We start from the raw sequence: 13,223 nt of genomic DNA on the forward strand, positions 1-13,223 counted from the left end.
TTTGATATCTTTAATCATTTGAAACATGTTTATTTTGTAGCTTCAAAGAGCTTTATTGTTTGAAGTTCTTGGAAGACAATCCTGCTGTGTACTGTGTTTTCTGGCTCTTGCTCATGGTATATCACCCATTCGTAGTTTTCATACCCTTCCCATTGTAAGTTCCTCTTCAGTGGCATTTTGTCTGTGGAATTCTCATTCAAACCAACCTGAGGAAGTAAGGCTTACTCTTGGCTTCAGGGGTTATCATGAGGCAGGAGACAAATGGGCCCCAGGCGGAACAGCTGGAGTTGTCCTCTGTGGACAGATACTCCAAAATAGCAGGAGCGAGAGAAGAGGTGAGCCCTACCCAGATAAAAGATAGAGATCACATATCTCATTCTCAAGGTCAAGGAGACCTTCCTGACTACACATGCGCAGAAAGGCTCCTCAGAGGTCAAAAGAGAGGGGGCATCACCCCATAGTAAGTACTATCAACCTACCCAGAGGTCTCTTTGCTAGGATCCATCTTGGCTAAGAGATGCGCGCGCACACGTGGGAGGACCCTGAGATATACCAAATGCGGACTCAGAACCAGGCAAAGCAAGATGATTGGCCAAAGGAAACCCGGAAGAAATGCCCCACATAAGTGATTCAAACTACCACGCGGGCACGACTCTGTCTCTGAGCCCACCTGTGTACCTATCCACATGTACTCTTTTTCCTCCTAATAAGCACTTTACTCGCTTCCCTACTTTCTGCTTCTACGTGGAAATTCATTTCTACACAGCTGACGGGCCAGGGTCTTGTCACTGGCCACTGGCCCTGGTGGTCTGAGGCTAGGATTCAACGCTCTCACTGCCGTGGCCTGACCTCAGTCTCTGGTCCAGAACCGAAATCCTGCTTCAAGCCGCTGCAGGCTGAGGGCACCTGAGATCAATCCCTGACCTAGGACCATGTTTGATTATCTCTCAGCTTTGGGCCTCCAAGAGAGTGAGGGGTGTATAAATTGGAAACCACAGCCATAGGAGGCAAAGGCAATAACCCCAAACTCTCAGCGAAAGCTTTTTTAAAAAATAATTTATTCATTTATTTATTTATTTTTGGCTGCGTTGGGTCTTCATTGCTGCACGCAGGCTTTCTCTAGTTGTGGCGAGCGGGGCTACTCTTCATTGCGGTGCGCGGGCTTCTCATTGCAGTGGCTTCTCTTGTTGCGGAGCACGAGCTCTAGGCGCACGGGCTTCCGTAGTTGTGGCACATGGGCTCAGTAGTTGTGACTCACGGGCTCTAGAGCACAGGCTCAGTAGTTGTGGCGCATGGGCTTAGTTGCTCAGCAGCATGTGGGATCTTCCCGGACCAGGGCTTGAACCCGTGTCCCCTGCATTGGCAGGTGGATTCTTAACCACTGCGCCACCAGGGAAGTCCCAGAAGTTTTTTTTTTTAACTCCACTTACTACATAGAATAGGATGAGCTTCTTCCTTTTTCCCTTGTGTCCCTGGGAGAATTTTTCCAGTGCACAGTTTGACACATGTTTAACCCTTCAGAGGTCCTGGCTTTGTGCGAGGATATGAATTCAGCCCAGGGGGTCCAAGGCCCTGTCTCCTGCTCTGGATGTCTCCTAGGTCCCAATGACTAGCAAATCTCGCCAAAGTGGTTGCTTTTGCCTTGGCTTGTTATTCTCTATTTTATACTTTCCAGGCTCGCTGTCTCAGGCCCATGAGGATTTTGTTTATTTTCTTGGGGGCTCAGCCACACATTTAAAAGAATTTTTTAATTTTAATTTAATAGTTTATGCAGATTTTCTAAGTATTTTAGCAGGAGCTGTTTTGGGTTATCTGTACTCTAAGTGTCCTCCTCAGATGAGCAAAATCTCTTGGGTGCTCCTTAGAAATGCAGAATTGCAGGCCCTACCCAAGACCTGATGAATCACAATCTGCATTTTAACAAGACCCTGTCAAGTTAAGTTAAAGTTCAAGGTGCAGGTTGCTAAATGATGGTTAAGTCTGATCACAGCTATTCTCCACAAAACCCAGTGATGTCTGCCCATCACCTGCAGTGATGTTTGGATCTGATGTGTCTGTCTGTAAGCTCTGTCCCTCTGCTGGAGCTGTGTCCTTCCACTCTTACTCTGCCTCAGCCTCCAAGGTACAGCACAAAGGCTGCTTCCTATGGGGTGCCCTTCCCACTGCCAAGTTAGTGCCCTAGTACCTTCTCCCACAAGCTACATTCATTACATATTGCACGTACGATAATTCCTTCTCCAGCCACCTGTAAGATAAGGACTGCCTTTCCTCCAGCCCTGAGCTGGCCACATTGCAGAATTTGATAAACCTATAAGTAAAATGGTATTTCATCATTCAGTGAATTTAAATGACGATCTATTGAGTCAAAAAATATAGAGCAGGATCATGGAAAATGATGTATACAATAGCCTCAAATTAGCTGATCCTCTATAATTATAGAGAATTATTACTAGAATAATTACTTTGTCAATCCACTCACATCCTACAACAAAATCCAGGGAAGTTACCTCTGAACTTCATATGTGCTTAATATGTATTTACTTAAAAATATTTTTAACCTTTTTTTTTTTGACATACATTGGAAAAGGTGTGAAATGCTGGTGTGCATGTGTGGATGAGATGGACTAATGCTGTTTCCGCATTGTTCTAGTTTCATACAGATTGACAGGCATGTGGATCTTTGGAAAGAAGGGAGGGAGGGCCAGAAGTTTCCGGCTCACGAACATCCCACATCCTCTGCTGTGTCTCCAAGAAGACGCTCTGTTTAACAAGTCCCCGTCCAGTTGCATTTTTCCAAGAACAGGATCTGAAGAGCATGGTAAGGATTCCCTCTTCCTTCCTTCCTTCCTTCCTTCCTTCTTCTTTCCTTCCTTCCTTCCTTCCTCCCTCCCTCCCTCCCTCCCTCCCTCCCTCCCTCCCTCCCTCATTTGTATTATTGCTTTTCATCAGGGTATTGATTTTGCTTTTAACTTTCACTGAAAATGAAGTTAGACATTGCTAGCTGTGAGCTTCTGTCATCTGTGGAGCACTCAATTATATTTTAGTGACTGTTTTGCAATGAGGTAATATTCCTGTTTCCCTCCTCTGGGGAAACGAACTCTCCGATTTTCAGAACCCAGCTATCTCACAATGGATTTGCTTCCTCTCATTGCCCTTATCCTGTCACCCCATTTTCACTCTGCTGCTCAGCATTCTAACTCTGTGCCAAGGCAAATAAGTAACACTTCAGAATTCCCAGCAGCTCTAGCCTAATCACCCTACAGCCACCAAATTCGAGAAATGCCATTCACCAGACAGAGCATCTCACTTTTTCTTTCTTTCTTTAATTTCCTGAAGGTCTTTGGCAGTTCAGTCTGGAAAAGTCAAAGCTCTTTACCCAAAAGACATTTAGTCATTTTAAACTCCCCTCTCAGATGGTCTCCAGCAAGAAATGGAACAGAGGTGGGAGGCGGGGAGGGCTCTGAGTCCAGCTGTTGGAAGCAATCTTGGCTGGGAGGAGGATTTCTAATCCCACTGCTGCACACTGGGAACGCTGGAGCTGTCAGCATCAGCGGAGCAGTTCCACAGAAGGCCAAGTACCCGACTGCCAGCTGAACAATCCACATCGCCGTTTCTCCCTGTAGCAGGATCCCTTCTGCAGGGGCTGGGATTTATACAACAGGAGGCGCTGTCAGCTGCAGCCGAGCCGCTTCCTCGACTTACCTCTCTGCCGCCCCCCCCCCGCCCCCCCGGCAGCCTCATGCCTCAAATCTGGGAACCCACTGAAAACCCTGTCATGTGAGCCTTTTGATTTGGATTCAGGGGGCTTCCATTGTCTTCCCTGTATGATGTGCAGGGTACTTTTTCTGAAAGGCAGATTAGACGGTCAACCACTGTGACTACATTCGACTCAAAGCCCAAGAGATCCCTATTAAAAAACCCTCAGAGGCTTCGGGGGAGTGACCAGGGCGTTGTTGTTGCCTGTTTTTTCCCTGAAGCCTAGACCAGTGGCTGGGCCCTTCTGGGCCTGGTGCTGCCCGGCTGGTGAGGGACCCCGCCAGACCCCGAGGAGTGACATGCTACGTCTCCTAAGCCCCGCCTTCCATATTTTATCGTGCAATTAGGGTGCGTTGGGGATGTGAGGGCTTTAGTTTCTGCATTCTGCTTCTTCTGTCAGCTGCTTTCACTCTCACAGCTGCAATAGCCAACATCTCAGATGGGAGTCTCCGGGGCGAACCCGAGCATCCAGAGGAAGAGCAGTTTGACCGACAGCCAGGATGCCCGAGCGTCTTCCAGCGGAGAGGCACCTCTTTAGCTGAATGTTCCACAGCCAGCGACAGATGTAAAACTCATCTCTTCCCTCCAGGGTCCAACAAAAGAGCAAACCCCCCAGAAGCCGCGCTGCATTTTCACCCAGCCCAGCGCGAAGAGGCTGAGGGCTAAACGGAGAATGTCTTTCCCATTTGTCTTCTCCCCTAACCTCTCTGACCGGGGGGAGATCCCTCCTCCATCTCGGCAGAGGCAGAGAGAAAAAAGGGGAAGATGGTACTTTATCTGGCACGTTCTGCTTACAGCCAAATGGCTCCCACTTTAAGAACTTTAGGAAGAGAGAAATAGCATTTATTGAGCACCACTTATTTATCCATCAGACATTGATTAGGCATTTGCTCTGTGCCAGGCAGCGTGCCTCATGGGATGTTTCTAAGACTTCATGTGATTTTTAAATTTAATCCTCAAAAGAACCCTCTGTTCTTGACTCGGGCAAGGATGGTTCTAAGCTCCATTGTTCCAGGTGAGGAAACTAAGGCTGTTTCAGGCCACACAGTCAGTGTGTGACAGAGCAAACATTTGAAGCCAGTTATGTTTTGATTTAAAATCTGTGCAGTTTATAGCTCACCAAGATGCTCTTACGGTAACGTACAGAATGATGTCAAAAAATCCAGGTTACTGTTTCACTGAGTTGTAATGTCAGTTAAATACTAAAATCACAATGGTGACATAATCCAAAGAAAAACTTGTTGGGAGGGTCATGGGCTGTTATTGGCTCAATAATTACCTTCTCAGTATTAGATATAAAAATAAAAGAATGAAAAGGAAACTCTATTAACGATGTTTGTCATGTATTGAGCAGTCTTGCTGCTTCCGTGATAACTTGGAAGGACCAAGGACACAGCCTCATACAGGACAAGAAAATCGCATCATGAAAAAGGACAATCAAATCAACAACTTGACTCTTTTGGATACTAAAAATGTGAATATTTCTAATTCTATGGGTACTTATTTATGAAAACTTGATACCTAGTTTTAAAATCTTTAACTAAAGACAACATAAAATACTCATTTCATTAACCAAATAGTTAATGAGAACCTACTCTATATCAGAGCTATGGTTGGCCTTGGAAATACAGAGATTAAAGATATCCTTGGTACCCTGAGGGGAATGATAACTTACAAAAAGCTTAACAACAAATTTGCTTTCAGTGGTCTTTAATAAATGTGCTCCAGTTGGGCCTTTTTTGTCACAAGCACTTTGACCCTTGGCAATTCAAGATAGCATGGTGGAAGGGCTGTCACGCTGGGGTTTTGGACTGTGACCTCAGTCCTCACTAGCCTTCCATAAATGGCAACGGTTCTAAACCTAAAAGTAAGTCTCTTTATATCTTCAGATCATAGTTTCCTTATCTATAAATTGAGAGGTGTGGTTGATAGGTATGCCCTTCTGGAGCTCTGGTATCTATAATTCTTTGAACCTATATTTTGAAGAGTCGGATTCACCCCTAGGTGATACTGGAGACTGTGCCACGATCAGTTACCGACATCAGGGAAGGAAAAGTAAGTTAAGACTAATTTTTCTATTGCAACTACTATTCCTACCAGATAATAGAATTTATTCCTTCCTCTCTGCCCATTATACCTCCACAAGGCTGTTCACCAGACTTCAATTTGACAGGTTTAAAATTCCATCTCATTTCTTGTTCACCCTAAGCTCAAGTAGCTAATGAGCAGAAAAATGACCAGAAGACAGGAAAGAGGATAAAAAAACAAATGACTAGGCTGATAACAGAGACGGTGACAGCTGAGAACTCAGTGCCACTTGTTGACCTTCTCAGGGAGCTTCCTGAATAAATACATATGGTTTAATTTTTTAACAAGATTTATTTTTCAAGACCCTCACCCACCTGGATAGAAGAAAAAAAAGGTAAAATGTGATCCTTTATTAAGATGGTTTCAGACATTCAAAATCAGAAGAAAAGAAGACGAAGCATAAAGAAAAGTCTGGGCACTTTTCAGAAAGACAACAGATAGGGAAGGTTCATGCCGAGTCCGTTCCCTGGCATGAACTCAACCTGCTGTCCTCTGTGACAGTCCCAGGTACAGCCCCGAAGGTGGCTCCTGTCAGTGACATCCGGAGCATCCTCGCTGGGCATGTGGACCCCTTGGAGCCTCCCTGCCGCTGGCGCCGCTCTCGGCAGCTGCCCCATCACCCGTAGCACTGCCACGTGCTGCCCCACTGGTCGCCGTTATCAGCTCTCTGAGCACCCGTCCTTCACTCTAATTGTCATTTGGTCCACAACATCCTGAAACTGTAATTCTTCACAATGCAATTCTCCCTGAATCTGCTCGCCCTTTGCAGGGTGGCTCTTTAAGAACCTGGAATGTTAGAACGCTAGCTCTGGGAAGAGGCTAGAGATCTACTTATTTTTCACATTCCACCCCAAGCCCTATCAACCCCTAACATGCACACACACACACACACGCATGCACACACACACTTTTTTTGCACGAGGAAGCTGAGCTTCCGAGACACAGAGCACTTCGACTCAGTCAGTGCGCTGGCCCCTCGGTGTCCACCCCACAGTGTGCATGCCCTGGAGATGCGGCCTCCTCACTCAACAGAATCCCACTAGGGAGGTGCGTGGCGCTACACAGCATTACAATCCTTGCCCCTCCCCCTTCTCGCTTATGTTGCTGGAAAGAAGCAAGCACACCCTCACACTTGCCACAGGACGTCTTCCAGGGAAAAGTGGAGTCTGGGTGGTCACTTCCTAAAGGCCACGTCTCAACCTGGACGTTAAAGGACAAAGAGTGATAGAAAGAGCGTGGTATGGACATGGAGAGCAGACCGGGTTGCCAAGGGGGAGGGGGTGTGGGGAGGGATGGAATGGGAGGTTGGGGTTAGTAGATGTAAACTATTATATATGTAGGATGGATAAACAGCAAGGTCCTACTGTATAGCACAGAGAACTAGATTCAATATCCTATGATAAACCATAATGGAAAAGAATATTAAAAAAAGGAATGTATATACATGTATAACTGAATCACTTTGCTGTACAGCAGTAATCAACACAACATTGTAAATCAACTATATTTCAATGAAAAAAAAGCATGGTACTGGGCAACAGCAGGTTATGTCACTACTACTGTTGATCTCATAACTTTATATGAGTCATGCAAACATCTTCGTGTTCTAAGGTTCAACTTGGTATATGAAAATCATTTGTAAACAGTGAACATGTTGGGAAGAGTGGATTAATTAAGCAAAAGCACGCCTTTTCTGTTTCTCTAACACCCGCATTCAAGGAGGAGCAAAAAGCAGATGTGGAAACAAGTTCAAGGTACAGTCCTGAGTGTTGTACCATCCCCAAGCTAGTTATGCAAACTAATTCCAAAAGGGACCCAGAATTGTGGAAAAAGAAAGTGTGTTTTTTAATCATACCAGTTTGTCAAATGCACTCTAGCCATCATTTGGATTTGTACAGCTCTTTACAGCTTACCAAGAGGGTTTTCATTAATGAATTGCAGTCACAGCATTATTCAGTGAATCTGGGCTTGAAACCAGGTCTTCTAACTTATTCTAGTACCCTTATCAGTTCATCAGTATCTAAAAATTGTGTGGGAAACTGAAATAGATTATAAAATAGGAAGGGTGTCCATGTGAATTTAGGACTGTGGTTTTTGAGTAGCCCAAGCACAATGTTAATGGCTGAAGAGACCTTCTACTATTAGGAAGTCAACAGCACACTTTACACAGATAAATGGAAGACTGGGTGGGAAAATGACTTTCTCAAGTTCATGAAGAAATCTGATGTCACATCCTTGGCTGGAATTCAGATATCCAGATGCCCAGGCTATATTCATCCCGGGCACATGCACTTCCTCCTGCAGGCACACAGGTCCCTGATTTAATCCGACTCCCAATTCTCTCCAACCAGGAAGGGGCGTCTTGGCCAACTCATCTTTTTTTTTTTTTAAGTTTTTTTTTTTTTTTTGATGTGGATCAATTTTAAAGTCTTTATTGAATTTGTTACAATATTGCTTCTGTTTTATGTTTTGGTTTTTTGGCCGTGAGGTATGTGGGATCTTAGCTCCCCAACCAGGGATCAAACCCGCACCCCCTGCATTGGAAGACAAAGTCTTAACCACTGGACCATCAGGGAAGTCCCTTGGCCAACTTATCTTGAGGTTACCGTTTTCCTTACCAGTAATAGACAAGTACATTGGCATGCAATATAATTCGGGCCAAGAAGGAGGGAGAGGAAATGTGAGGTGGAGCCTCTGGTAAAGTTTCCTCACAAGGACATAGGATGGAGACACAAGATAGAGGCAGCACTTTCTTCTGTCTCTGGATGTTGTTGAGAGTGAATGTGATGCCTGGAACTGCTACAGCCAGGTTGCAATCCTGAGGAACCTGCCTTAGGATGAAATCAACTTAAGAAATAAATTAACCATGCATTATTTAAATTTAGAGCTTTGTCTAAGCAACATAATACATTCTTATTATTTTAAATCACTTTGAATTGTAGTGTTAGGCATGCTGCTTAAATAATCTATAGAAGGATAAAACATCTGGATGGGTGGATGGATGGATGGATGGATGGATGATGGATGGATGGATGGATATATGGATTACAATAATCGTACAACTATAACCATCTATTATTTAATCTTCATGATAATCCAGAGTGGAAATCATTATTAGGTACATATGACACAAAAGGAAATTTAGGCTCAGAGAAGTTAGATGAGTTGCCCAAGGTTATTGAGTGGCATAAGAGATTCAAACCCACACTACATGACACAAAGCCCATGTATTCTACTGCTCCCAAATACCACCATTTAGAGATGTGGGGAGTATCTGAACAGGAACAAATTGTTTCGATCTCAAAGTCTAATGGTACAAATAGTTATTTCCTAACAGAAGCAAGGGTGACTAACTAGAGAATGGCTTGTGAACTCTCTAAACTAAATTAGAACTAATTTCTCTATTTATGGGGAAGTTACCCAACAGTTCAACAGGAGAGAGAACTCGGGCGACCACTATCATCTAATTCAGGACACTTTTGAGAGTGGAGAGACAAATGATTAATCATTAGGCCATCACAACATGCATATACCCAGGTGGTTTTGGGTTAAGGGGATCTATGGTCAACCTGGAGGAAGCCAAGGAGAGCACCTCAAGCCTCCCTTTCTGCTAGAAATATCATCATAAAGGAAAACACATGAAATGGTGAGAAATGTCTCATCAGTTCCCTGTGTAACTGAATCACTCTATCCCTATACCCTTTCCTATTCTATTTAATAATTTCTTCTGAAATCGAGAGGGAAAAAAATACAGCTCAGGAATTTGGGGTGACTTGAGGATTGGAAGCAAATAGCTCCAGGCCTCCAGCTAGAGAAGCAGTAATAATGGAGCTTATCATTTTGCCAACTGACAGAGAAGAACAATGTCAGAGAGGGGAAACTGTGCCATGAAAAATTGAAATAAAGAAGAAAACAAAATAGAGAGAAAATACAAAAGAGCTGGTCCTGAAAGAGAGCTGGTATCCAGGAGTGTGTTTTACTTGCCCTATTTCACCATAACCCTGGGATACTTTTAATTACTTGGCTCTTTTACAAACAGCGCCTGACTATTTTGTCAGAGGGTCAAGGATAACAGCGGGACCTGCCCTTTCCTTGTGCTTAAAGGGACACCACCCCATATACGTTCAGGGACATCCAACCTGGAAGGGCTGTCAAGAAGGACACGCATTTTTCCTGGCCAATCTTTCCCCCAAAAAAGCCTCTCCCAGAGACTGTGCTTGCTAAACCCGTGAGAAAAGTTGGTACCATCAGACACTAATAACCCAGAATAAGATTTTGTCTGAGGTGCAGCAAATGCGTAGTTGATCTCATATTTAGTATTCACACTGAGACATGTCCAGACAATGGAATTCGAAGACGAAAAAGGAAAACCAATGAATAAAACACTGATGATAAAAAAATTGAATTTTGGAGAGAAATAAGACATGATTTTTTCTTTTGCCTTTTTCACTCCCAGTTCAGGACCTATGCCCTTTTGCTTAAATGTCATTAATTACACTTTCCCCCACTAACCCAATAAATTAAAGCATTCATTTAATAAGCTCCACTAAGATTTAATCTGAGAGCTAATTGAAAGGATGCTCATGTAGAAAAAAACAGCCTGTTTCTACATAGAATAAAAAAATCCTGTCCATGGTAGGGTTAAAAGGAATGATGATTTTCATATTTGTTACTTCTTCTTTAAATTTTATATTTTGCTTGTCTCCTTAACTGTAAATCTTTAAGATTGCATAACCCTAATTAAGAAAAATAAAAAGCAAATTGAGAGCCAGTATTCACAGAGGAATGCTGTTGGCTAAAGCCCCAGATATTTTTTGTATCTCCAGTGAATTGCTTGTAAAACTTCCAGGAAGTTTGGGAAAACTTTGCATTGACATCACTCAGCAAACTTGGAAAAGTTTTACCAGGGGGAAGAGTGGAGGCCAAGCGGACCGTCTGGGGTACTGATCCTGTGATATTTGTAGACCCAGTTAATGCTGATGAATTTTGCAGAAATCTTCATTCTCTCCTTGATGCCTACATTTCTGGTCTCTTTATTGAGGAATAATTTAATCCTATTTTGTTTTATCTTTGCTCCAGATTTTCTCCCTTCTCAGTTTCCTTGTTTATCTTTGTCAAAATAAATACTTTTGTATTATGATATGGAAAAGCAAAGAAACTAAATTTTAGGTTTATTTTACTTTCAATTGTAAGAATATATTGTCAGCTAACATCACTGATAGGTTTATACATGAAAATACTGTGAATTACTTTTTATATTTAAAATTATTATGTTTGGGGGGGCCTATTTTAATTTGAAAAGGAAGTCATTTTGAATCACCCTTTTAACTGGATGGGTTTTTTTCTCTCATAGTTCCATTTTAATGGCACAGATTCATGTCGTATTTCACAAGAAACCTTTAAGAATTTTATAATAATCTTATAGATTAATTTAAATGGATAAGCTGTTAGAATAATATATTGATCTTCAGAAAAATATGTTAGTGAAATAGAGAAAAAAGGCGGTCTCCTTTAAAATAGTACTTTTAAATGTGTGCCTCACAGAGAAATACTGTATTAGTAAGAATATATTTTGGAGGAAAAACATGTGAACTAAAAAAATACTGAGCATTTACACATTACAGTGTTCACTACTATATATATTTGGTCAAAGACTTTCTTTTGTAACAGCTTTATTGAAATATGTCACATATCACACAATTAAACTGTGCAATTCAGAGGTGTTTATTATATGTGCACATATACACAGCTATGTGAGCCATCGTCAGAGCCAAATTTAGAATATTTTCAATACCTTAAAAAGAAATACCATGCCTTTAGTTATGCACCTCATCTCCTGTCCTTCCTTCCACTCCTGATCCTAGGCAACCACTAATCTACATTCTGTCCCTGTAGAGTTGCCTATCCTGGACATTTCATCTCAGTAGAATCAGGTAATATGTGGTCTTTTATGCCTGCCTGGCTTCTTTCACTTAGCATAGTGTTTTCAAGGGTCATCCATGATGTGGCATGTGTTGGTACTTCATTCCTTAGAAGGGCTGAGTGAAAGACTTTCTCAATATCTACATTTGACTTATTTAAGCTTCTATTAAATGGCTTGAAATAAAATTCTGATGAGCATCTTTTCATCTTGGGATACAGTGGTTCTTCAAAAAATACACTGTTTTAAAATTTTTAACATTCTAAATTTTTCTGTACCTTGCTAATTCTTTCTATAAAAATTATAGTGTGTAAGTCAAGTAAGAGAGCTTCTCATTCTGAAGTCAATCGGCAAATAACTAAGCGTTCAGTAAAAATATACATGACTGTTCAATCGGGTTGGAATATAACAGGTAAGACTTATTGTAGATATTCTGAGAGAAAACTTTAACAACTGAAAGGATTCCAAGCGTGTTTTATGTTCTTACCTGAAAGTTATTATATATTGATATGTTTTCATGTGAAATGCTTAGCGCTGTGCCTGCACACAATGTGAAAAGCTCTTTACATATTCATGTTATTTGAATGCTAATGCTTATTTAATCCGCACTTTTAGGATTAGATGTCAATCTCTCCCCCAGTTTACAGATTGGGGAACTGAGACTTGAGAACTTTCTGGAAGTTTCTCAAGATCACACAACGAGCAAGCAGCAGAGCCTAGATTCAAACCCAGAGCCTTATTTCACATCCTAGTTTCAAAACCTCAGAATCTAAGTTTTTGTTCTCCAAGATTTTACTATGAAAAATTTCTAACATATAGAATGGTTGAAAGAATTTTAGAGGGGATCCTAGCCACCTAGGTTCTGCAATTCACTTTATACACTATTTGGTTTATCACACCTCTATCCATTTACCCATCTCTCTGGCCATCCACCAGCCCATATTATTTTTTTAATGAATTTCATAGTCCAGGTTCTGGCATCAGACAGCTCAATGCATAAGTCATGGCTCACCTATTTATAGTCTCTTAGGCTATGTCTCCATTTCGTCATCTGTGAAGTGGAAACCATAAGAGTGCTAGGGAAGATTGTTTGTAACCTTGGTCATGATACTCCTCCTGAACCTGTGCCCCATTGATATGTGATTTTACAACTTTTCCCATCACGAGGTGGAGTCAATTTCCCTCCCCTTGAGTCGGGCTGGCCTTGTGACTTGCTTTAGGCCATAGACAAACAGAAGAGATGATCGTGTGTGCCCTCTCTGAACGTAGACTTCAAGAATCTTTTGTTTATCCACTCTTTCTCTTAGAAACCTGCCCCGCTGAAAACCAGACACCACACGGAGCCGAGACAACACAGCTGAGGCCATTCCAGACCAGCCAGACCCCAGATGACCCAGCAGCTGACCAGAGGCTCATGAGGAAGACTGAGCGACCAGAAGGATCACCCAATGCTTCCAGC

The sequence above is a fragment of the Balaenoptera musculus genome, chromosome 2, assembly GCF_009873245.2.
Source record: "Balaenoptera musculus isolate JJ_BM4_2016_0621 chromosome 2, mBalMus1.pri.v3, whole genome shotgun sequence".
Classification (NCBI taxonomy): domain Eukaryota; kingdom Metazoa; phylum Chordata; class Mammalia; order Artiodactyla; family Balaenopteridae; genus Balaenoptera; species Balaenoptera musculus.